We start from the raw sequence: 24,740 nt of genomic DNA, 5'->3' as shown, positions 1-24,740 counted from the left end.
TCAGGATCCTTTCAGCAAATGCTTGCTAGTGTATGCAATGGTGTCAGCATTTGGAGGCTAATTATGAAATGGATCCCTGGATATGGCAGTCTCTAGATGGTCCATCCTTTTGTCTCAGCTCCAAACTTTGTGTCTGTAACTCCTTCCATGGGTGATTGTTTCCAATTCTAAGAAGGGGCACTTTGGTCTTCGTTCTTCTTCAGTTTCATGTGTTTTACAAATTGTCTCTTATATCTCGGGTATACTAAGTTTCTGGCTAATATCCATTTATCAGTGAGTACATATCATTTGAGTTCATTTGTGATTTGTTACCTCACTCAGGATGATGCCCTCCAGATCCAACCATTTGCCTAGGAATTTCATAAATTCATTCTTTTTAATAGCTGAGTAGTACTCCATGGTGTAAATGTACCACATTTTCTGTATCCATTCCTTTGTTGAGGGGCATCTGGGTTCTTTCCACCTTCTGGCTATTATAAATAAGACTGCTATGAACATAGTGGAGCATGTGTCCTTCTTACCAGTTGGGACATCTTCTGGATGTCCAGGAGAGGTATTGCAGGATCCTCTGGTAGTACTATGTCCAATTTTCTGAGGAACCGCCAGACTGATTTCCAGAGTGGTTGTACAAGCTTGCAATCCCACCAACAATGAGGGAGTATTCCTCTTTCTCCACATCCTCGCCAGCATCTGCTGTCACCTGAATTTTTGATCTTAGCCATTCTAACTGGTGTGAGATGGAATCTCAGGGTTGTTTTGATTTGCATTTCCCTGATGATAAAGGATGCTGAACATTTTTTTAGGTGCTTATCAGCCATTCGGTATTCCTCAGGTGAGAATCCTTTGTTTAGCTCTGAGCCCCATTTTTTAATGGGGTTATTTGATTTTTCTGGAGTCCACCTTCTTGAGTTCTTTATATATATTGGATATTAGTCCCCTATTTGATTTAGGATAGGTAAAGATCCTTTCCCAATCTGTTGGTGGCCTTTTTGTCTTATTGACGGTATCTTTTGCCTTACACAAGCTTTGTAACTTTATGAGGTCCCATTTGTAGATTCTCAATCTTACAGCACAAGCCATTGCTGTTCTATTCAGGAATTTTTCCCCTGTGCCCATATCTTCGAGGCTTTTCCCCACTTTCTCCTCTATAAGTTTCACTGTCTCTGGTTTTATGTGGAGTTCCTTGATCCACTTAGATTTGACCTTAGTACAAGCAGATAGGAATGGATCAATTCGAATTCTTCTACATGATAACTGCCAGTTGTGCCAGCACCATTTGTTGAAAAATGCTGTCTTTTTTCCACTGGATGGTTTTAGCTCCCTTGTCAAAGATCAAGTGACCATAGGTTTGTGGGTTCATTTCTGGGTCTTTGATTCTATTCCATTGGTCTACTTGTCTGTCACTATACAAGTACCATGCAGTTTTTATTACTATTGCTCTGTGGCACAGCTTTAGGTCAGGCATGGTGATTTCCCCCAGAGGATCTTTTATCATTGAGAAGAGTGTTTGCTATCCTAGGTTTTTTGTTATTCGAGATGAATTTGCAGATTGCCCTTTCTAATTCATTGAAGAATTGAGTTGGAATTTTGATGGGGATTGCATTGAATCTGTAGATTGCTTTTGGCAAGATAGCCATTCTTACTATACTGATCCTGCCAATCCGTGAGTATGGGAGATCTTTCCATCTTCTGAGACCTTCTTTAATTTCTTTCTTCAGAGACTTGAAGTTCTTATCATACAGATCTTTCACTTCCTTAGTTAGAGGCACGCCAAGGTATTTTATATTATTTGTGACTATTGTGAAAGATGTTGTTTCCCTAATTTCTTTCTCAGCCTGTTTATCCTTTGTGTAGAGAAAGGCCATTGACTTGTTTGAGTTAATTTTATATCCAGCTACTTCATTGAAGCTGTTTATCAGGTTTAGGAGTTCTCTGGTGGAATTTTTAGGGTCACTTATATATACTATCATATCATCTGCAAAAAGTGATATTTTGACTTCTTTCTTTCCAATTTGTATCCCCTTGATCTCCTTTTGTTGTCTAATTGTTCTGACTAGGACTTCAAATACTATGTTGAATAGATATGGAGAAAGTAGGCAGCCTTGTCTAGTCCCTGATTGTAGTAGGATTGCTTCCAGCTTCTCACCATTTATTTTGATGTTGGCTACTGGTTTGCTGTAGATTGCTTTTATCATGTTTAGGTATGGGCCTTCAATTCCTGATCTTTCCAGGACTTTTATCATGAATGGGTGTTGGATTTTGTCTAATGCTTTCCCCACATCTAAGGAGATGATCAGGTGGTTTTTGTCTTTGAGTTTGTTTATATAGTGGATTATGTTGATGGATTTCCATATATTAAACCATCCCTGCATCCCTGGAATGAAACCTACTTGGTCAGGATGGATGATTGTTTTGATGTGTTCTTGGATTCGGTTAGCTAGAATTTTATTGAGGATTTTTGCATCGATATTCATAAGGGAAATTGGTCTGAAGTTCTCTATCTTTGTTGGGTCTTTCTGTGATTTAGGTATCAGAGTAATTGTGGTTTCATAGAATGAATTGGGTAGAGTACCTTCTACTTCTATTTTGTGGAATAGTTTGTGAAGAAGTGGAATTAGATCTTCTTTGAAGGTCTGATAGAACTATGCACTAAAACCATCTGGTCCTGGCCTTTTTTTTGGTTGGGAGACTATTAATGGCTGTTTCTATTTCTTTAGGGAATATAGGACTGTTTAGATCATTAACCTGATCCCGATTTAACTTCGGAACCTGGTATCTGTCTAGAAATTTGTCCATTTCATCCAGATTTTCCAGTTTTGTTGAGTATAGCCTTTTGTAGAAGGATCTGATGGGGTTTTGGATTTCTTCAGGATCTGTTGTTATGTCTCCTTTTTCATTTCTGATTTTGTTAATTAGAATGCTGTCCCTGTGCCTTCTAGTGAGTCTGGCTAAGGGTTTATCTATCTTGTTGATTTTCTCAAAGAACCAGCTCCTTCTTTGGTCGATGTTTTGAATAGTTCTTCTTGTTTCCACTTGGTCGATTTCGCCCCTGAGTTTGATTATTTCCTGCCTTCTACTCCTCTCGGGTGAATTTGCTTCCTTTTGTTCTAGAGCTTTTAGGTGTGTTGTCAAGCTGCTAGTGTGTGCTCTCTCTAGTTTCTTTTTGGAGGCACTCAGAGCTATGAGTTTTCCTCTTAGAAATACTGTCATTGTGTCCTATAAGTTTGGGTATGTTATGGCTTCATTTTCATTAAACTCTAAATAGTCTTTAATTTCTTTCTTTAGTCCTTCCTTGACCAAGGTATCATTGAGAAGAGTGTTGTTCAGTTTCCATGTGAATGTTGGCTTTCCATTATTTATGTTGTTATTGAGGATCAGCCTTAATCCATGGGATCTGATAGGATGCATGGGACAATTTCAATATTTTTGTGTCTGTTGAGGACTGTTTTGTGACCATATGGTCAATTTTAGAGAAGGTACCATGAGGTGCTGAGAAGAAGGTATATCCTTTTGTTTTAGGATAAAATGTTCTGTAGATATTTGTTAAATCCATTCGTTTCATAACTTCTGTTAGTTTCACTGTGTCCCTGTTTAGTTTCTGTTTCCACGATCTGTCCATTTGTGAAAGTGGTGTGTTGAAGTCTCCCACTATTATTGTGTGAGGTGCAATGTGTGCTTTGAGCTTACTAAAGTTTCTTTAATGAATGTGGCTGCCCTTGTATTTGGAGCATAGATATTCAGAATTGAGAGTTCCTCTTGGAAGATTTTACCTTTGATGAGTATGAAATGTCCCTCCTTGTCTTTTTTGATAACTTTTGGTTGGAAGTTGATTTTATACGACATTAGAATGGCTACTCCAGCTTGTTTCTTCAGACCATTTGCTTGGAAAATTGTTTTCCAGCCTTTCACTCTGAGGTAGTGTCTGTCTTTTTCCCTGAGATGGGTTTCCTGTAAGCAGCAAAATGTTGGGTCCTGTTTGTGTAGCCAGTATGTTATTCTATGTCTTTTTATTGGGGAATTGAGTCCATTGATATTAAGAGATATTAACGAAAAGTAATTGTTGCTTCCTCTTATTTTTGTTGTTAAAGTTGGCATTCTGTTCTTGTGGCTGTCTTCTTTTAGGTTTGTTGAAGGATTACTTTCTTCCTTTTTCTAGGGTGTGGTTTCCATCCTTGTATTGGTTTTTTCTCTTATTACCCTTTGAAAGGCTGGAATAGTAGAAAGATAATGTGTGAAATTGGTTTTGTCGTGGAATACTTTGGTTTCTCCATCTATGGTAATTGAGAGTTTGGCTGGGTATAGTGGCCTGGGCTGGCATTTGTGTTCTGTTAGTGTCTGTATAACATCTGTCCATGATCTTCTGGCTTTCATAGTCTCTGGTGAAAAATCTGTTGTCATTCTGATAGGCCTGCCTTTATGTGTTACTTGACCTTTTTCCCTCATTGCTTTTAATATTCTATCTTTATTTAATGCATTTGTTGTTCTGATTATTATGTGTCGAGAGGAATTTCTTTTCTGGTCCAGTCTATTTGGAGTTCTTTAGGCTTCTTGTATGTTCGTGGGCATGTCATTCTTTAGGTTTGGGAAGTTTTCTTCTATAATTTTGTTGAAGATATTTGCCAGCCCTTTAAGTTGAAAATCTTCATTCTCATCAACTCCTATTATCCGTAGGTTTTGTCTTCTCATTGTGTCCTGTATTTCCTGGATGTTTTGAGTTAGGATCTTTTTGCGTTTTGTATTATCTTTGATTGTTGTGCCAATGTTCTCTATGGAATCTTCTGCACCTGAGATTCTCTCTTCCATCTCTTGTATTCTGTTGCTGATGCTGGCATCTATGGTTCCAGATTTCTTTCCTAGGATTTCAATCTCCAGCGTTGCCTCACTTTGGGTTTTCTTTATTGTGTCTACTTCCCTTTTTAGGTCTAGTATTGTTTTGTTCATTTCCATCACCTGTTTGGATGTATTTTGCCATTTTTTTAAGGAGTTCTACCTGTTTAGTTGTGTTTTCCTGTTTTTCTTTAAGGACTTGTAACTCTTTAGCAGTATTCTCCTGTATTTCTTTAAGTGAGTTATTAAAGTCCTTTTTGATGTCCTCTATCATCATCATGAGATATTCTTTTAAATCTGGGTCTAGTTTTTCAGGTGTGTAGGGGTGCCCAGGACTGGGCAAGGTGGGAGTGCTGCATTCTGATGATGGTAAGTGCTTTTGGTTTCTGTTAGTAAGATTCTTACGTTCACCTTATACCATCTGGTAATCTCTGGAGTTAGTTGTTATAGTTGTCTCTGGTTAGAGATTGTTCCTCTCATGATTCTGTTAGCCTCTATCAGCAGACCTGGGATACTAGATCACTCCTCTGAGTTTCAGTGGTCAGAGTACTCTCTGCAGGCAAGCTCTCCTCTTACAGGGAAGGTGTGCAGATTTCTGGCATTTGGACCTCCCTCCTGGCAGAAGATGAAGGCCCAAAACAGGACCTGTCCCAGAAACTGTTTTGCTTCGGCCTGTCACAGAAGTTGTTAGCTTCTGTAGTTCACACTCTCACCAGGACAGACTAGTGTAGGAGGGATCTGGGAACCAAGATGTCTCCTCCAGGTGCTCCAGAAAAGCCCAACCTGGTAGGGCTGATACCTGTCCTCTGTCAGGGAAGGTGCCCGGATGTCTGGAGCCCAATAAGGGGTCTGCTTCAGAAGCTGTCCTCTAGGGACTTTGGGGGTGTCTGCCGACTCTGCGCCCAAGGTGACCCGGTGCTGGCACTGACAGGAAAGGCCTTGTGACCCTGGTCAGGCCGGGTTTTCTTTTTCCCTAATGCTGTGTCTGTTCCCGCACGATTGGATTGGAATAGAAATTGTGTTCCACTCACCGGTGGTCCTAAGATCGCATGGAGAGTCCTCTAGGGGACCTTGGGGGTGTCTGCTGACTCCGCGCCCAAGGTGACCCAGTGCTGGCGCTGACCAGAAGGGTGACATATTAACTTCTATTAGTGGTACAATGTTGCCTGTCTCTTCTGTATTGTCTAGGAAGTACTCTATCAGTGGGAAATAAGGTACAAAAACAGCAAGTGGGATTGGAAATGCTTGTAGCTCAAAGATAAAGGCATGGTATTGGTTGTGAATGAGCCTTGGGATAAGCCAAAAGAGCTATGGTAATGATAGAAGTTACCAGATGGTTTGGATTGGTCTATGTTTCCCCAAAATGTATCTTGATGTGTTTGAATAGGAATGGCTGCCCTAGGCTCACAAATTTAAATGATTGGTCAGCAAGGAGTGGCACTATTAGGAGATGTAGTCTTATTGGAGTAGATGAGTCCTTGCTGAAATAAGTGTGTCACTGTGGGTGGGTTTTGAGGTTTCAAATGTTCAATCTAGCCCAATCTTTCTCCCTGTTGCCTGTCGATCCAATTGTAGAGCCTTCAGGTGCTCTCCATCACCATGTCTGTCTTCATGCCACCATGGTACCCATCATGACAATAATGGAGTAAACCTCTGAATCTCAAGCCAGCCCCAATTAAGTGATTTTCTTTATGTGAGTTGCCTTGATAATGTTGTCTCTGCACAGCATTAGAAATCCTAACTAAAGCTTATGCCGAAGCCTTCACTTCTGCTTACTCTGGATGTGAACTTTTGGTGAAGATAAGGACAAATGCAGATTGAGAACATTACAATGGACCTTATAACCAAACCCACTGAGACAGATTAAAAGCAGCAAGCAAGAAATACCGAAGATTGACAGCCACCACCTGAAGCCAAGAAGAGCCAAGGAAATGTTCCCCTAAGACTTCAGAGAAAGTGTGGCTGTGCCAATGCTTTGGTCTCAGACACAGCCACTAGACCCCAGAACAAATCCAGCATGTCCTATGGTTCCTGGTATTCTATTACAGAGGTGTGGGGAGACTCACACACTGCAGAAGGAAAGATGGAAGAGAAATCTATTTTGGATGGATTTTGTGCCTTCTGAAGATCACGAATACTTAGGCAGCAGAATGAGCATGAATAATGTTGGGGATTTTAGTATGACAGTTATTCTAAAATGAAATAATTCCAACTGCATACCAATAAATAATGAGCCCATATGAAAAAAATCATTAAAACTTGCAATATACATAAGAAAATATACATAGGATTCAGAAGGACCTTGCAATACATGCAGAATTATCTTCTAGCCAAAAATGAAGCTAGGCAGGGTGAACCTGTAGAGTCCCTGAGAATCAAGAAGGTTTGTGAGACATAACTCCTTGAGATTTCATAGCAAGATAACTGCCATGTACCACCTAAAAGTGATCAATAGTAAACATATGCATATACATAGCAATGAGTATAGTTTAAATATTCTTGTTAGTATTATGAAATCAAGTAATAGATTGACCTTAGGACTGATCACAAGGACACAGAGTGTCTCTGCTGTGTGCTTTGTTTGCCAACACCAGGTCTCATTCTGCTGCCAGAGTTTGAGATTGGTGTTCCCTATCAATTTAGTTCACTTTATTAACCCCTAATATGTTGACACTTGGCTACGGAAGTTTAATCAATAATTTCCCTTGATGGGACACGTGCACTTTATTAATATTCATGAGTTTCTGAAACCATGAGACTGAGGGATGTACTCTTATTGTTACCCAATCCCTACAGACCTATGACTCTATGACCCTGTCTGTGTAACTACTCCTGCTGAGAATCTGCCCACAAAGGCACCAGCTGTGGAGGAGGCTCTGTGTCTTGCTCTCCTAATGGGACAGACCTACAATCCTTATGGGGCCAAGCTTGCTCTGAGGCTGGCCAGCTGTCCCCTTGTCACTGATCCTGCTGCTTTTGGAAGTTTGTGCAGGGCAGCCTAGGATGCACATTAATATAAAACCTCTGTAAACGTTCCAAACTAACTTTTGTTCCCTTCCAAATATATCAAGGATGTTTGCATGAGGCCCTTCCAGAAGGCAATACTCGTACTGAGGAGATCAGAAGTAACAGCCCGGATTGTTTGATTTCAGTCTTGGCCCCGAGCTGGAGGTGGATGCCTTGACCTACTTGGTAAATAACCTGGATCAGAGATTCTTTAAAAACAACCACACTTGGTCAGAAAGTGAAGTCAGTGTCTTAAGGCACTTGCTGCTCAGGATGATGTGAGTCCTGCCCATACACTCCAGGAGTAGGGGAGAACAACTACTCATAAATTTTCCTTTGATCTCCTTCCCCTGCATCCACATGTTCACACACACAGACAACATGCACACATACTAAACAATTTAAATAAATATAACAAAAAATAATGTTGCATATTTCTATTGTTAGCAGGCATTAACTGAAAATCAATACTTGCTATTATTTAAAAAATAAAAATTATTTTAAGAAACCTCAAATGGGAGAATCTTCCCACAAAGGCACCAGCTGTAGAGTAGACTCTCAGCCTTTCTTTCTCTAACCTTGTACGTTGCTATTGTTAGCAGCCATTAACTGAAAATTTACAGTGCTTCTTATTTAAAGAACAAATCATTTTTTAAAAAAGAACAATTTCAACTCTCCCACTGCTTTGCGAGGCAATCAATGATTTTTTTTTCTGTGGCATTGGGCCACACATCCCTTCGATAAACTATGTTTCATGGGAGAAGAGATAGTTTTATTTATTACAACAGTGCAACCTAGTTTTTATTCATGTAATAAAGAATTTTCATATCTACTACCAAAGCAATGCTAAGTAATACTGTGGTTTCATTTAAAACATCATCAAGGATCATGGCAGGTTTTCTTTACAGGAAAGGAGGCTGTGACTGAGACAGGTAAAGAGATGAGGATGTATTTCAGGTTTGGACCTGAGCCATCTGCCTCCGGAACTCTGCTTTAATCATACAGCTAGTGTGTGTCTCATTGTTATAGCAACTGTGTTTCCTGGGGAGCAGACAAAAAGTGGAGCACTCAGATAATGCCAAGTAGGGATATAGGACAAAGAAGACTTTCTATAAGGAGAACTGTAGAGAGGGAGGCATGTCTCACCACTGTAAACTCAAAAAGGGGGTAGTTGTGGACTAAGTCTAGAAGGGGTAATAGGAATTTCCATGTTGAAAATCACATTTAAAGAAGGAAGAAGGTCTCCATGAGTTAATATGGGTATAGAAATACACATGACTGTGTGTGCCACAGCTCAGCACTTTGCTCTTCTATTATAGCTGGTTGTTATGCAAGATTAGATGACGTGTATTTATAGTCACTCGTGTGTCTCATCACGATGGAAAGTGACATGTGGAAGGAGCTGTTACCAGGAACATCCTTCCGTTGTGCTGCCAAGCAGGGATTGTCATTTAGACGATACCAACTGAAGAAGCAAAGAGGTGAAGCAAGGCATAACTAGCAATATCGAACAATCAGATATCTATTTATAGAAGCATTTAGTTTATGTTATAGGATACTCAGAAAATGACCAATAGTCTCTGTGTCTCACAGCAGCTAGGTTGCATCCACTGACCTTCATCTGGCATGTGGACTATGACCCTGCTCCATGCCATCCTCACTGAGAGAACCAAGGGCCTGGCTAGTCTCTTAGAAGAAAAAAAATAGAGAATGTATGTACTGGGCCATTGGAGGGCTCTAAAAACCTTGTTTTGGAAGTACACATATAAAATTTGAATTTATTCTCATAGTCTGAGTTAGCCCAGTTGCAAGTGTTAGCCAGAGGAATGGGCAGAGACAGTCAGCTGTCTTGATCAACCATCACTGCGCACTTAAGTCAAACAAAAGTTTTACTGAATAAAAAGTACTCAAATTTGTTTAGAATTATATTCCATGCCAGGTGGCATTCTACATAAGGACATTTTGGGGTATTGCCTTGACTGTGTGCTTTAAAATTAAATAGTCATCCTATGCACTTTTAGTAAAAAAAAAAAAAAGTCTTTGAACCATTTGGCCTTACTTCTAAATCACAGTCAGTATATAATCCTATGAGTGCTAAAAACCATCCAGAGAACATACTTCCCCCACATCTAAATGATGTCGAGTCAAGTCTCTGATCTACTGCATAGGAAGGGCCTGTCCTATCAAGCTTGGAATTTGTCCCTTATTATTTTTCTCTACATCAGGCACTGGGTAAGCCATTTAAAGCAAAATTTAGGTTAATCCTCTTATAAAAATTGCAAATATTTTTTATCCCATTTTGTATGTATGATAACTGATACCCATGAATAAAAGTAGATGTCCAAACATGAGGTGATTCGGGAATTAAGGCAGTGACATCAAAATCTACACACTAAGCTACTGTGTGGTGATGTTCATCATCAAAACCTTCGCCCAGGCTTCTGTTACAACTTGTTAGCTATGGGTTCCTTTTCTTGTTTAGTGACATTTCCAAACAGGAGAAATTCATGCAACTCCTTTCAGTTCATTGAAAGCTTTAGTACATGAGCGCACACAGAAATTAGAGACCTGAAACAAATGGATTCATCTTGTCTACTATATGATCATTCTAGCACATCCATAACAAGGGCACTCTCTTTCCATTGACTTTTTTTTTAATATTTAAACTTATCATATTGCTATCAATTTTCAATTATAAAGATAGATATTATAGATAGATAGATAGATAGATAGATAGATAGATAGATAGATAGATAGATAGATAGATAGGTAGGTAACAAATAGGCCCAGTTTAATCTCTTCAAAAGGAGAATTCTGATTAATACACCCACCATGACCTCTTCAAAGTAAATATTTGATTTCCTAGCCTGGTATCAATAGCATGGAACATACAGACAGATAGGATATGTACAACTGTATATGTCTGCCTTCTTAGCTTGCCTGGTCTAGGAAGGAGAAAAGCTATGGGAGTAACAGGTACCATAAGAGGACCATCTTACCATTTCTTCTGGTACATTTAGATTATGGCTTGAATTTGAAGTGTCCAGCACAGGTTTATGTTTGGAGTGCTTGGCACTAATTGGTAGCACACTTTCCGAATGTTCTAAAGCTTTGGAAGGGAAGGCCTGTCTAGGGGAAAGCAGCATCACAGTATGAACAGCCTGATCTCTAGACTGTCACCACAATGATCTTAGCTACCCTGCTGTGTCTTCTTTGCCAAGATGGATTGAAATCCTCTCATTGTGAGTTAAGACAAGTCTTAATTCAGTTTTCCATTCTTGTTTACATCAGAACTTGAGGGCACAGCAATACAAAAGTGCCACTCCAGGTTTTATTTCATTCCTTGATAATTCCTTGAGAAATTTATACAATAGATTTTGGACATATTGGCCCTCCAAATTTTCCATTATCTCTTCCCAGAATCACTCCCACTCCCCCTACACTGTGCTCTGCCCCCATTTTTTTCTGTCTTTTTCATTTTTGTAACCCATTGACTTTAATTTGTGCTGCCCATATGATCCCAAGCTTTGGGTAATTCCTAGAGAGTGGTCAACCTACCAAGAAACATACTAAAGGGCAACAACAACCATCTCTCTCTTCTCCAGACATCATCTGTTACTCATTGCTCCTCAGGTGTGGGGGCTCGTCAACCCCTTCTGACTGCATTTTAGACTATTGACTGGCTTGATTCTGTGTGGGTTTTGCGCAGACAGCCGTAACTCTTGTGAGCTAATGTATAAGACTGTTCTATCATGAACCAGAAGGTACTATTTTCCTCAGGGTCATTCACCCCAACCTCTGGCTCTTATGCTCTTTCTGCCTCTTCTTCTACAATAGTTTCTGAGGCTTTAAGAGGGGATCTGATATACATGTCCCATTTTTGGCTGAGCACTTCACTAACATTCATTCTTTGTGCTTTGGCCAGTTGTGAGTTTCTGCATTAACCATCATCTGCTGAACAACAACAAAAACGCCTCTGATGGCGTCTGAGGGATGCACTGCTGTATGGGTAGAGAGAAGAGGTCAGATCCTGCTAAATGGTCATAGTTTTCAAATTTTAATTTTTGCATATTACAGGAATTACAGTTTACACTACAAAAAGGACATTTAGGCCAAAGGTAACTTTATGCTCTGATTTCACCCATTCCATCTCTTCCTATCCATATCTCAGAATCAAGAGTTAAATGCAAAGACTTGGCTGACATCTAATAAACATGGACTAATGAATCAGAAGAACCCATGGCCACCTGCTCCCTGAGTCTTAAGGGAAAATATGGGGCTTCAGATGAATATGTGGTCATTTCCTTTCCTATTAATTTCCCAAGCTCATCTGTGGGCTGTGTTCTCTGCTCTGCTAGGGTGACAGAGACATGACAGATGGCACTCTCCTGGCCAAGGAGCTTACTCTGAAGCATAGGAAGGGCTATAATTTTTCCTATAAGAGTCTTATAAATCATTTGCACACATTTGGGCAGGAATACTGTGGCAAAAAGTGATAAATTCTATTCCATAGAAATATCAGTTGAAAAATCAGTATGTATACATATATTTATATATGCATATTTGTATATGTATATATTTATGTATATACATGTATTCTCTCTCTTTATATATATATATATATATGCACACACATGTATATATGTCTAAGCAAAACATCAACAAAATATTTATGGTGTTTTATAAGATAAATATTTTTATCTAATGGAGGAATAAACATCTATTAACCAGTAAGTTCAATATTTTAAAGCATTCCATATCAAAATAATTTTAACAATTTTACACTTTAAAATCTATGACAATCTAAGGAAGGTATCTATAGTTCTAAAATGAGCAAGTTACTATATAAATAGTAAATGAGTAGATGAAAAGAAATCCATTTAGACAAAGAGATGAAAAGGGGATGAATGTTAGCATTAAGAATCTAATGTATTGAAAGCATCTAATGTATAATTGAACAGGACCAGACAAGCTTTAAGATTTGAAGGTTTAATGTTGACAGTGCAAGGTCCATCTTCAGCATCTTCCAGTCATGGGGGACTCTTGTATCTTTGTGTAGAAGAGCATAAATCATAGCCTTTTTAACCTTTTAACTTCTTACTACAATATATGTAAATATGTAGTAAGAATACACAAATATGTTCAAAAAGGGCAAGTTGTCATTAATAATCATCTTTACCCCATCACTACATCTACTTAGGTAATAAACTCCAAACTTTTTAGATTTAATGATGTACTGTGAATATCACTCAATAAAATTGTATACTCCTTAGTTATGTTTAAGTCCAGTAATAAACTCATAGATATTTTAAGGTTGAGCTAAACCTTAGGCCATCTTGTCTGACCTTCTAGCAACACCGTCATAATCTTTTTAGATGACAGTGAGCCTTTTGCTGACCAATTAAGGACTTACATCAAATTCTCTGATACTCCAACGGGGAATCCTTCCAGCTGCTGAAAACATTAAGTGTGAGAAGCCTTTCCAAAGTCAGAATTTGGTCTGCCATCATTGTTTTGTCTTTCTCCCTAAAAGGACACAAAGCTTTGGCTCCATTTAAGGTCCTTCCCATCCTTTCATACCATTAACCTGACCAGGTCAGGTCCAAATAACATTTAAGTGTAGTACACATAAGACCCTTAAAGATGCAAATAAGAAATCAGTGATGATTTGCTAAACACATGAAACTCAAGAAGAATGAAGACTGAAGTGTGAACACTATGCCCCTCCTTAGAATTGGGAACAAAACACCCATGGAAGGAGTTACAGAGACAAAGTTTGGAGCTGAGACGAAAGGATGGACCATGTAGAGACTGCCATATCCAGGGATCCACCCCAGAATCAGCTTCCAAACGCTGACACCATTGCATACACTAGCAAGATTTTTATCGAAAGACCCAGATGTAGCTGTCTCTTGTGAGACTATGCCGGGGCCTAGCAAACACAGAAGTGGATGCTCACAGTCAGCTAATGGATGGATCACAGGGCTCCCAATGGAGGAGCTAGAGAAAGTACCCAAGGAGCTAAAGGGATCTGCAACCCTATAGGTGGAACAACATTATGAACTAACCAGTACCCCGGAGCTCTTGACTCTAGCTGCATATGTATCAAAAGATGGCCTAGTCAGTCATCACTGGAAAGAGAGGCCCATTGGACACGCAAACTATATATGCCCCAGTACAGGGGAACGCCAGGGCCAAAAAAATGGGAATGAGTGGGTAGGGAAGTGGGGGGGGGAGGTTATGGGGGACTTTTGGGATAGCATTGGAAATGTAATTGAGGAAAATATGTAATAAAAAAATATTTTGTGAGAAAAAAAAAGAAATCAGTGATGAACAGATTGGAGAGATGGTTCAGTGGTAACAGTGTTTGCTGTGTAGGCCCAAGGACATAAATTTGATCTGCAGATTTCCTATAAAAAAGAAGAAAAAGAAAAAAGAAAAGCCAGATGTGGTGGTACATGCTTGTAATCACCCAGGTCCTGAAGCAGCAAAGACAGGAGGAGCCCTTGGTCTCACTGACCATGTATTCTAGTCTGGTGGATGAGACCCCGTCCCAAAAAACAAGGAGAACACTTAGTAAAAAATGACACTTAAGGTTGACCTCTGCATGTAGACACACACACACACACACACACACACACACACACACACACACACACACACACACACACACGCACACACACACACACACACATACACACACACACACACATACACACGTACATTCCTCTATACACCTCTGCAACCATAGACACTTGAACACATACATGCATGCACAAACACGCACATAGAAAAAGTATTGATGAAAATGACAATGCCTTTAAAATATTGTACAGGTTTTATTTATTTCTCCCTCCTGTTTTAAAGCCTGCTCTTGCTTTGCCATGAGTTCTATCTCTAAGACAAGACCCTCAGTTCTCTGAGCATCTCTTATAAATTGTAGTATTGCATAATCATTATCTTTTTCACCTCTCTTGGATGCATGCCAACTCTGAATGCCTCTTGGTTGTTTTTGTTTTTGTTTTTAATAGGATATAGAAATAAAGATGGTGACAAGGTAGAGTATAATATAAAATAAAAGAGTGCCTGGCCATTAATCTCCACTGCAGCCTACTCATTATTGTTCCTATCAAGACCCAAGAATTTTCTTATTACCAATGTCTATGCCATTTAAAACAAGTAAGGCTTAATGAACTGTCGCATATAGGGATTATCTTTGAACAAAACTGTCTCCTTAAATGTAGTAAATGATCAGAAGAATAAGGAATATATACAAATGATTTATTTTCCACTAATTGCATAACTGATTAGGCTCAAGAAGTGCCTTTTAAATCATCCAGTTTTGCTCTTCATTAACTGGATTGAATTATTACCTGAAATGAAATTTCAAATTTGAAGCATACAGCCATGCTATCTGTGCCTTTCCACTACTCATGATTCTACTGACACTGTCTCTCTTGTGATATAAAAAGCTATAATGAGCCCTGCATATAATAAGCAAAATAAAAAGACTTGTTTTATGATTATTATTGCTGTTGTTTTGATATTATTTGTAGGTTGTCTCTATTTGTATTCATTCTGAGAGGCATCTCTAAAGCAAGCAACTGATAGCTAGCTTACTTACATATATGACTAGTCCTGAAATAATGTAAAGAATGACCATCAGGTTGGACAACTGAGTCCCTGCTGACAGCTCTTTAGGGCAAAGGTGAACATTGGTTAGACTCTGCCGCATTCACTCTTCGGCTTCCCTTGATTCTCATAGTTAGCATGGGAAGATAAGTCCCAGAAGACGGAAGAGAGGCCTTCACCCCATCTTCCAGCTCTGCTTGGTGTTATCTTCAGCAGCTGCTTATTACTCTGTCCTTTCCCCTGAGGAATCTGGGATGTCTCGGCTGACTCTGGGTTGGCCCCTTCTGAGTAACTGCTTTGTAGTTCCACATTGTTGGAATGGATTTAAATATGAAAAGAAAGCAGGCAAGATGTTTGTTAGCAGCAAATTGTAAAATATATATATATATATTATTCTCTATGATTTTGAACTTAGGTGCGCTGTGAGTTGGCTGAAGCCAGAGTGTCGGGTTTTAATAAGGCATGCAAAATAGGATAATTCTGGGAAAGAAACCATCAAGGCAAAAATCAAAATGGAGTTCTGTGGTTTCAGAAGCAACAGCTTTTGCCAAGAAAACCAATAAAATATACTGAGGAAAGACCATAGTAGGCTGTTTTTTAAAAAAATAAGGTGAAATCTTATTTTCTTTGAAATTTCCCAGCTCAGTAACTAAGGTCTCAGGATTTTCTTAGGCCATTTCTTCATTGATGGGATCAAAGGTTTACCTCTGTGCATGTATACAGATGATGAGTTTACACTCAGGTGCCTTTGTCAGTTGAGACTCATGGAGGTTCAGTGCTGAAGAGGCCAATGGAAACCAAAAATCCCCCAGAGAAAAAGCCAGCATCCAGCGAACATCACAGTGAAGTGATCTATCCTGTCCAGACCAAGTGTGCGAACATTGGTCTATATTCTCTGGATGCTGAATAACCTGATTCGTATTGGAAATCTCTGTGTTCAAAATATCGGGAAAATATAAGGATATGTGGAAAAGAAAATAAATCTAAACGTTGGATACTTTGCGCTGAATTCATTCAAGACTTTAATCATTAATTAAACTCATTTTTGGCCATGGGATCAGCTTGCCTTCAATTTCACCCGCCTCAGTCATTAAAAACAAAAGGAACCTAGCTTTATGTGCATGTGCACACACATGTGTGCTTGTACGTGTGTGTGTGTGTGTGTGTGTGTGTGTGTGTGTGTGTGTGTGTGTGTGTGTGTGTGTGTGTGTGTGTGTTTCTATACTCTTGACATTTTGAGTCCACCCTAAAGAGAATGATCTGAAGGCGTGAATGGGGTTTGCGGGTAAAGAGGCTGGTGGATTTCTCTACATGACAAGGTTTGGATTGGAAGTCTGCTAAACAAAATGTTAAGAGCTGCCCACAAGGTTGTAAATCCACAGTCTGCAAAGAGGAAGGGAGAAATACAGAGAGCGACTGGGGTGTGTGTGTGTGTGTGAAGTATTTGTGGGTTAGATGAGAAGCGAGGGCTGAGTGAAGCCCGAGAAGGAGGGGTGACTGGTGTGATTTGTTTGGTGTTCTGAGCCAATAGAAACTCCAGCCTGTGATAATATCCCCATGCAGCGCCTAGAGGACTCAGTGCTGTCTCCAGCTCCTTCCACATCTGCAGGCGCGGCTGGGACGCGCTCCGCCCTCTGTGCGCTCCACTGGGCTCCGCTCGCTCCGCACACCCTCGCTGCTTCCCAGGCCTCCTGCAGAACCAGGCTGCGGCTGCCCCCGACGATACGGCGCACAGCCCGCTGTGGATCCTGTCATTCACAGAGAGGAGAGGGACAGGGAGACACACAAGGGAACCGAGGAGGAGGCTTCCATCTCGTCATTGCAGGTATGCGGCTTGTCACAACCTATCTGACTGCGCACAGGTTTCTATCTTCTGCCTTTCTAAGGCACCTAGGGTAGATTCACGTCTGTCCGCGGGGCTGGCTGGTTCGCAGAGAAGTGCCGAGTGAATGCCCCCTGAGTTACACTGCTTTCATGTGGCTGGGGCCACCAGGTGGATTCACCTATTGGATTCTGCGTAGGTGGAAAGCCCAGACCTTTAAACTTCACAGCGATCTTTAAATTAACTAATTAAATAAATAACACCAGTATCTGCACATTGTAGTGAGGGTTCCCCTTGGTGACCCGCATTCTAATGATGACCCAACATGTAATTGTTTAGAAAGCAGGTTTTGAATATAGTCAGCCTACCTAATATGTTAATGTGTTCCCTGTAGGATCAGGAAGCCACAGAGGATTTGGGCATGGTCTTGATTTCCTAAGCATGTACCAAAGTGGATACAGCCTCATGGCTGAAATATCACTATGTATTTAGGCTGTGTCTGAAGGAGAGAAGGAAAGAAGGGAGACAGCAAGTAAAAAACAAAAAACAAAAAATGCAGTTGTCATAGTCTTACCTTCACTGATCAATTAATGATACATTTGTCTTTCAGCACCCCTGACAGGATGAGTTCTAAACTCTCTCAAATTAGGTTAAAAGCATACGAATTGATCCCAGTACTCAAGAGGCTGAGGCAGGAGGATTGTGAGTTCCAGGCCAGCCTGGGCTACATAATTAAAACTATGAACTGAAAAACTTTGTACAAAATATAAACATTTCCAGGCAATGAAATGTGTAGTTCGTAGTTTTGTTTAATCGTCCAAGGTATAGATTTCTCTGTGTTTATTTTTGAGGTGAAAGGTAAGGGGGGGGCGATAAAATAGCTATTTTCCTGGGAATTTGCCATGTTTGATTCACAATTTTGAAGCTGGTTATGTAATTTTTCCCCCATGTTGATTACTTATGATTCAATTAACATTGCTTAATCAGTTCCATCTTCCTGGAAAAGCCAACGGGACTGAGTGAGTAATTGTGATAAAGGACTGGTCCTGGACAGTCCTCAGGGCTGATATTCACAGCCTTAGCCTCTGTACGAAGTGCTTTTCCTGGAATGGGGATACAGAGTAGGGGTCTCTTCAGGATGTCACGTGGGCCATCAGATGCAGAATCTGAGGAACGCTCTACTCAGTCAGCTCCTGGTATTTGCTGATGGAGACCCATTCATTGACAGTTCAGAGCTGGCTCATCCCCCCTCCGGTTCCTGAGTTCCAGCACTGCCCTTATCCCAAATCTTGTGCCTGCCCAAGCAAGATAAGGAAGTTATAAGAAAGCTATTCACTTTGCATATCACCGTGGAGCGTTTACGTCGACCCATTTTCTTTTAATCAGATGGCTGTGTTCTTTCGTCATTAGGAAGAATGCATGCGTCGTTCTACTGTGGAGTTAGGAAAATGTCACATTTTTGCCCTTTGACCAAAGCGAGTGATCACATGGGACATTTTTTTAAAAAAGTCTTGACAGGCAATAGATGTGCTGGGTAAATGCTATGTTTAAGGAAGAACATGTTAGTACTGTAGAGAAATATATCTCATCCTTAACATCCTCTGAGAAACTGATTGTAAAATGTTCACTAGTCATTGCATGCAACTCACCCAACTTAAGTCTATTTGTAGTTACAAGAGCTTAATAATAATAATAATTGTTATTATTATTACTGTTGGTGTGTGTGTGTCTGTGTGTGAGTGTGCGCATGTAAGGAGCTAATAGAAAAACTTTAGGGAACCACTTCTCTCCTTCCATATTGGGATCTTGAAAGCAAACCCAGGCCGTCAGGCTGGTGCCGCTGAGACATCCTGCAAGCCTGGATAGTTTTGTCATGAGTATTTGTCAGTATCCTATAACTCATTTCTCCTTGCCATTCAACTCCAAAGCCATGCTGGGTACATTGCATTGACTAAGTGAGAGTACAGTCGTTTTGTATAGGCTGAGATATATGAGTGGCTTTCAGATACATGTCTATATCTGGATGGGGGTCTAGGCATATACATACACCGCGTTTTGGTTATTCACTGTTTTTTGCTTATCATTTTTATGGAGAGAGGCACTCCGATCCTCATTCTCTTTACATCTTACAATAGCCAGCCAGAGATCTAGATTTCCTCAAACTATGTAAGGTATAATTTAAACAAATCACATGCCTTCAAATATTTTAAAACATCTCCACCTTAGCTCTCTTTTGATTCAAGAGAATGGTTTTGAATCCTGAGTTGGGTCCTGGGTTCTACTGATATGAGATGATTGTATTGCCTGGTCCAAGAGTAAACCATGGTAGACCACAGTCTCTTGGGCACACTGCAGGCTGGGTTAGCCAGGTTTGTGCTCCAGTGCAATGACAGCAAATATGCCAGGTGGCAGGCAAGAGCACTATGTTAGACTCTTTCAAGCAGTTAGGAGAACAGCAATGAATTATTCCAACCCAAGAAAATGTGCCCCATATTGGGCTTCTGACCAGTCGCACAAAGGACCAGCATGTAAGACGAATTGCGTAGAAGAGGAAGACATGTAATTATAAATTTGATCGATGGTGGCATCTGCTTCTTCAATTACCTGCTTCTCCTCCTATCACATAACTCTCTTGTCTCTAAGAACTGTACACATGGACTTAATAATGTATAAAACCAAACCTGATCACATGTCAGGCTACAAAAATGTGGTCCTTAGACCATTTGTTGCAACACTAACCTATCTCTTTGGCGTACTTGCCACTACCATGACTTCTAGTAGGAAAATCTCCTTGCCTCTCCAGCACATTGACAGTCCCAGCCCTTGGTGGGGCACTAATTGGTAGAGATGAGTCCCAGAGCCGTGTGGGAGTTAAGAGGGTGGAGAATAAGATGTCTCACGCAACAAGAATGTGAAGTGAGACTCTGTGACGGTGGACAGCCTCAAATGGGAATCCAGGAGCCAGAGGGAAAATGAGTCAAGTTCCTCTGGTTAGCTTCAAGGATATAGATTTGATGCGATGTCCTGAATATTTTCAACACTCTTTTCTGTGTTCCCAGGTATACTACACACAGGTGTGGGGTTGAAATAAACAGTTTTTGATGTGCTGACAAGCCTGGACATAGAAGCCAGAAGAGGGCAGCATGCAAACTCTGAAAACTATGATGCTGCTTCTTCATGTGCTTGTACCAATTTCCCAATGCCTACAAAATTCCTGTTCAATCTATGTACTCTCTTCCTTCTAGAAAACACAGTGTAGAGTCTAGAGAAGAGATATGTCACCCAGAGGGATTTTTTTTTTTTGCTAGTTTTGCTTCACAGTTGGAGTTGCCAGAAATAAGGAGAGCAACCAACTATTTAATAGGGAGCTCAGCTTCAGTTTCTTTTCGCTAACTTCACTTGTTGACTCTAATCAAGCAGTCTTTATACTATTAGAAGATGAAAGAATGAGAAATTAAATACAGGGAAGAGGGAAGAAGGAAGGTTGGTGTTCCTTAAGGCTTCTCCACGAATAATATTTTTTATTTGTTTGTTTGTTGCTGTTTCATCAGCAAAACCAACCATTACTGTGTGTCTCAAGTGTAAGTTCAAGGCCTCTGCATAATCAGTGATACTTTTGAAAACTGGGCTTCTAAAATGAGAGATGAGGAATGAGCTGCTTCAGTGATAGGCAGAATCTAAGATATGCTAACAAACCAAGAATCAAGTATCTACCTCTAGGCCCAGAGATGCTTAAACACCCAGCCTTTCCTAATTATCATCTAATTCGTAGTGATTGGAGTTAGAACTGGTAGCAGCAGTAGAGGCTCTGGGTCTTAGACCAGAGGTGATAAATCTTACATTATTCTTCAGTTTCTGAGCTTAGTCCTTTCTTGTGCTGTTTCTATCTTTGGAGATACTCTAAAAGTTCATAAAAGAAAGAGTTCATCACTGTTATAGGGTGTGACTGGCAGTGCTGACAGCTAAGTAGCCAGGTGTCCTCCTCGGGTGTCATTTAGCAGTTTAGAGATGTTAGACTTGGGGATCCTGTGTCTGTTTTCTTTAGGTCATCCACCATACAGCTCACTATTGTATATGAAGGCTGAGAAGAAAGCACCAAGTGGGGTTTTAGAATCCACACTGGAGATCACAGAGAAGTCTCATTCTGGGAATGCCTTGCTTCTCTGTGAGTGAGATGGCCTGGATTAAGGATAGATGCCTCAGAGAAAGGAAAGAAAAGGTATTTTTTGTCAGGAAAGCATGACTCCGAGCTCAGGGAGCTGCCCATGTGTGCGTGAATGAGCCCTTGAAAGCACTCATATCTTCTTTTCTCCAGGGCCATGTACTCTGCTCAAGGTGGGTTGTCCCTGAGTCAAAGAAAAGGGGTTTCAAGGATAAGATTAAAATTCTTTAGTGTCTGGGAGAAGAGTGAGGTCATTGTGTGTCTCTGTTCTCCCCCGTTTTTTAGCTGAATGGGTTTCTGGCATAGTCCTCCTTGCTCTCTGGAACTGTGCAATGCCTCCATGCTGAAGCTCTGTGGAAGGATAGATTTATTCAGGGTCCTTGTGGAACCAAGTACGTTTCTGCAAGAGTGGAGGATAGCAAGGAAGAGAGAAAAGGCTAAGCCCAGACACTGGGGGATAATTTATAACCTCTGGTCTAAGATCCAGAGCTCCTTTGCTGCTTCCAGTTCACTGTGGCTCAGCATCCCACACACCTACTCCTTTCAGATAGTCAAACAAACCACCGCACATCCCCCCTTTTTCTAAAGACTACTTTGAAATTAAAAAAAAAAGAAAAAAAAAACTATGGTAGGAGAATTCTGGCTGGTATAATAACCCTAATAAAAAGACACATTTGGGCAAAGAGTTCATTAAAAGGCTGTTTATGATTTTTTTTTTGCAAGGGAATCAAAAAGAGAGGAAATGCATAGCTTTAGGAAAGTTCTCTAGAAGGGAAGGTCTTGAAGAATGTGACACCAACAACACAAATGTTCTCGAATGTGACTTTCATGGTATGGGCTAGTACAGGTTCTCAGCATACCGTTCTCCTCTCTTGTTGTATATTCAGTGTCTCAGCAAGTGGGAGAGAAGACACAGGGCAGGGGACCACCTGACGCTCTCATGTGAAATTCTAGCCCGACATTGTCTAGGTGAGATATTGTGTGCCTTAAAAATATAATTCAACCTGGCTCTGTAACCATGACTTAAGGCTGAAAGGAAGCCAGCCTATTCATCCGTGAACCTGTATTTGCCTCTAACCTCTTTTATGCAATTATACCATGAATGTTGTCATATTTTCTAATTACTTTAGTTGCATTGGAGAAAAGCCGATAAATGTGTAGAACTAAGTAGGTGTAAAAATGTGACTTTATATGCCCCAGTACAGGGGAATGCCAGGGCCAAAAAGGGGGAGTGGGTGGGGGTATGGGGACTTTTGGTATAGCATTGGAAATGTAAATGAGCTAAATACCTAATAAAAAATGGAAAAAAACGTGATTTCTCCACCAATCACCTTTGCTAGGCATCTAAGTTTCTCCAGCTTTTCAGGAGATCTTTAATTCCCCATCCCTTTTACTCATTTGAAAAACTACAATTCATCTAACATTTGGTGAATGCATGCCATGTGCCAGATAGCAAGAGGCATATTTACTCAGATCAGTGAATTTGGTCCCCATCAAAAAAAAATGCAGGTATTAGTGAGTGTTTATGTAACCACAACATTGAATAGCTGCAAATATAACTGTTCATTCAATCATACAAGCAAGGATTTCTCAGATAGCTACTGAGCCTCTTTGTGTAATAACATGAGAATTATATATGTGCTGTTAATATTGATTTATTTTAGTGCATATACAAACGAGTGCATCAGTTACATGTTCATGCTGTTTTTCATAGACTAAACACATGAAGACATACTCAAACTGAAGTCTGTTTGAGTGCTATAGCTATGCCAGTCTCTTGAATAAGATCATGTTTCATGTCTTGGGACCACCTCCTCTACTCAAAGAGTCTACTCAAAACTATCCTTTATGAAAATGTTTGCACAACACAGGCATGTGGATTCAAGTATGCATCTTTGAGAATTCCTCTCAACAAACAATATGAACGTCGTTGAGTTCGATTTGTCCCTAATCTTTGGAGGAGGCAAACTAGAAATGTTGCTTGGTTCAGAAAGTAAAATCATATTAGTACTTTGTTGATCTAGAAGAAGATTATCTATGCATTGTGAAAGATATTTAAACCTGGAAAGTCAGGCAACTTGGTTTTCATGTTCACATCTTTCCCTGGGAAAACTACCACTTCCCCCATGTTCGTTCTTTGTACTAAATAAACAAGAGTGTATCATTGTGCTTCATACTAGTCTTAGACTTCAGCTCTGTTCTTCTTTCTGTAAAAACAGCTGTCACAAATGTGACTCTGCTAACCATTTCATAGCTATCATGTGGTTTGTACAAACACAGGAGCTATTATCAGCATCAGAAGCATCCCCATTTTGCAGATGAGTTAATCAACACTTTGAGCTTTCAGATTATCACATAGATGAAGATAAATAGATAGATGATATATAGATATATAGATAGATAGATAGATAGATAGATAGATAGATAGATAGATAGATCGATAGATCGATAGATCGAAAGATAGATAGGCCAAAGTGTGTTTGTATTTCCAGAACTGAGGAGATAGAGAAAGGTAGATCTACGCTCTTGCTGATCGTTCAGTCTCACCTGCTTGGTGAGCATGAGGCCAGTGAGAGTCTCTGTCTCAAAAATCAAGGTAGATGGCATCTGATAAACAGCACCTGAAATAGTATTGTGGCTTCCAACACCCTCCATAAAACACACACACACACACACACACACACACACACACACAGTACCACTAGTCAAACTGTTGCAGCCCTTCTCTTTCAAACCCACATTCCTTACCCTTCCCTCAAGTATTCCTAAGTAGGTACTGAGAAGTTGTGATCTAGAGAACACTCTGCAAGGATATAGGTTATTACAGTAAAGGAAAGAGAATGCCCTTGAGAGTGGAGTATCATACATAGGAAAGACAAGAGATATTTGATGCGAGTCATAATCCACGACACTCTGAAAATACAGTGTCAATCTTGCTTAATTAAGGAAGCTGGTTGACAACAGGAACTCTATTGTACCTTAAGCCATTTAAATCCTTTCTTCACTTCCTTCTACATTTGTCCCACATACCACTCCATCCAGTTAAGTGGAGGTTGAGACTTCCTGGGTGAGTTTTTGCTTACATCTTCCATTCAACTTGTAAATGATCCCTGAGGATGAAGAATGATTCTTATTCAATGTTTTATTTCCCAGACTAGAACTGGTGCATAACAAACTGTATCTGGTCTGAGTCCACTAAGATCCAGCTATACCTAATTTAGAGCTAGGATAGGAGACTGTTCTTTATCTCCAAGGAGATATGGTCTACAAATGTTTCAAACATACATATCT

General features: G+C 40.1%; 1 protein-coding gene across 2 annotated transcripts in view; it reads left to right on the top strand.

Annotated features, from left to right (window-relative positions):
* The first annotated feature begins 16,951 nt into the window (after window positions 1–16,951).
* The window catches only part of Grem2 (gremlin 2, DAN family BMP antagonist), an 88,127-nt gene continuing 80,338 nt past the window's right edge, over window positions 16,952–24,740 (top strand). The window contains exon 1 of one of the 2 annotated variants that reach the window (XM_006496826.4): window positions 16,952–17,290. The gene's annotated coding sequence lies outside the window, so the exon portion shown is untranslated. The remainder of the gene's footprint in view (window positions 17,291–24,740) is intronic. The other variant, NM_011825.1, reaches the window with a different exon arrangement.

This window comes from Mus musculus, chromosome 1 (genome assembly GCF_000001635.26).
Source record: "Mus musculus strain C57BL/6J chromosome 1, GRCm38.p6 C57BL/6J".
NCBI lineage: Eukaryota > Metazoa > Chordata > Mammalia > Rodentia > Muridae > Mus > Mus musculus.
The sequence above is the reverse complement of the archived record's forward strand: the minus strand, read 5'-3'. Positions and strand labels throughout refer to the sequence as shown.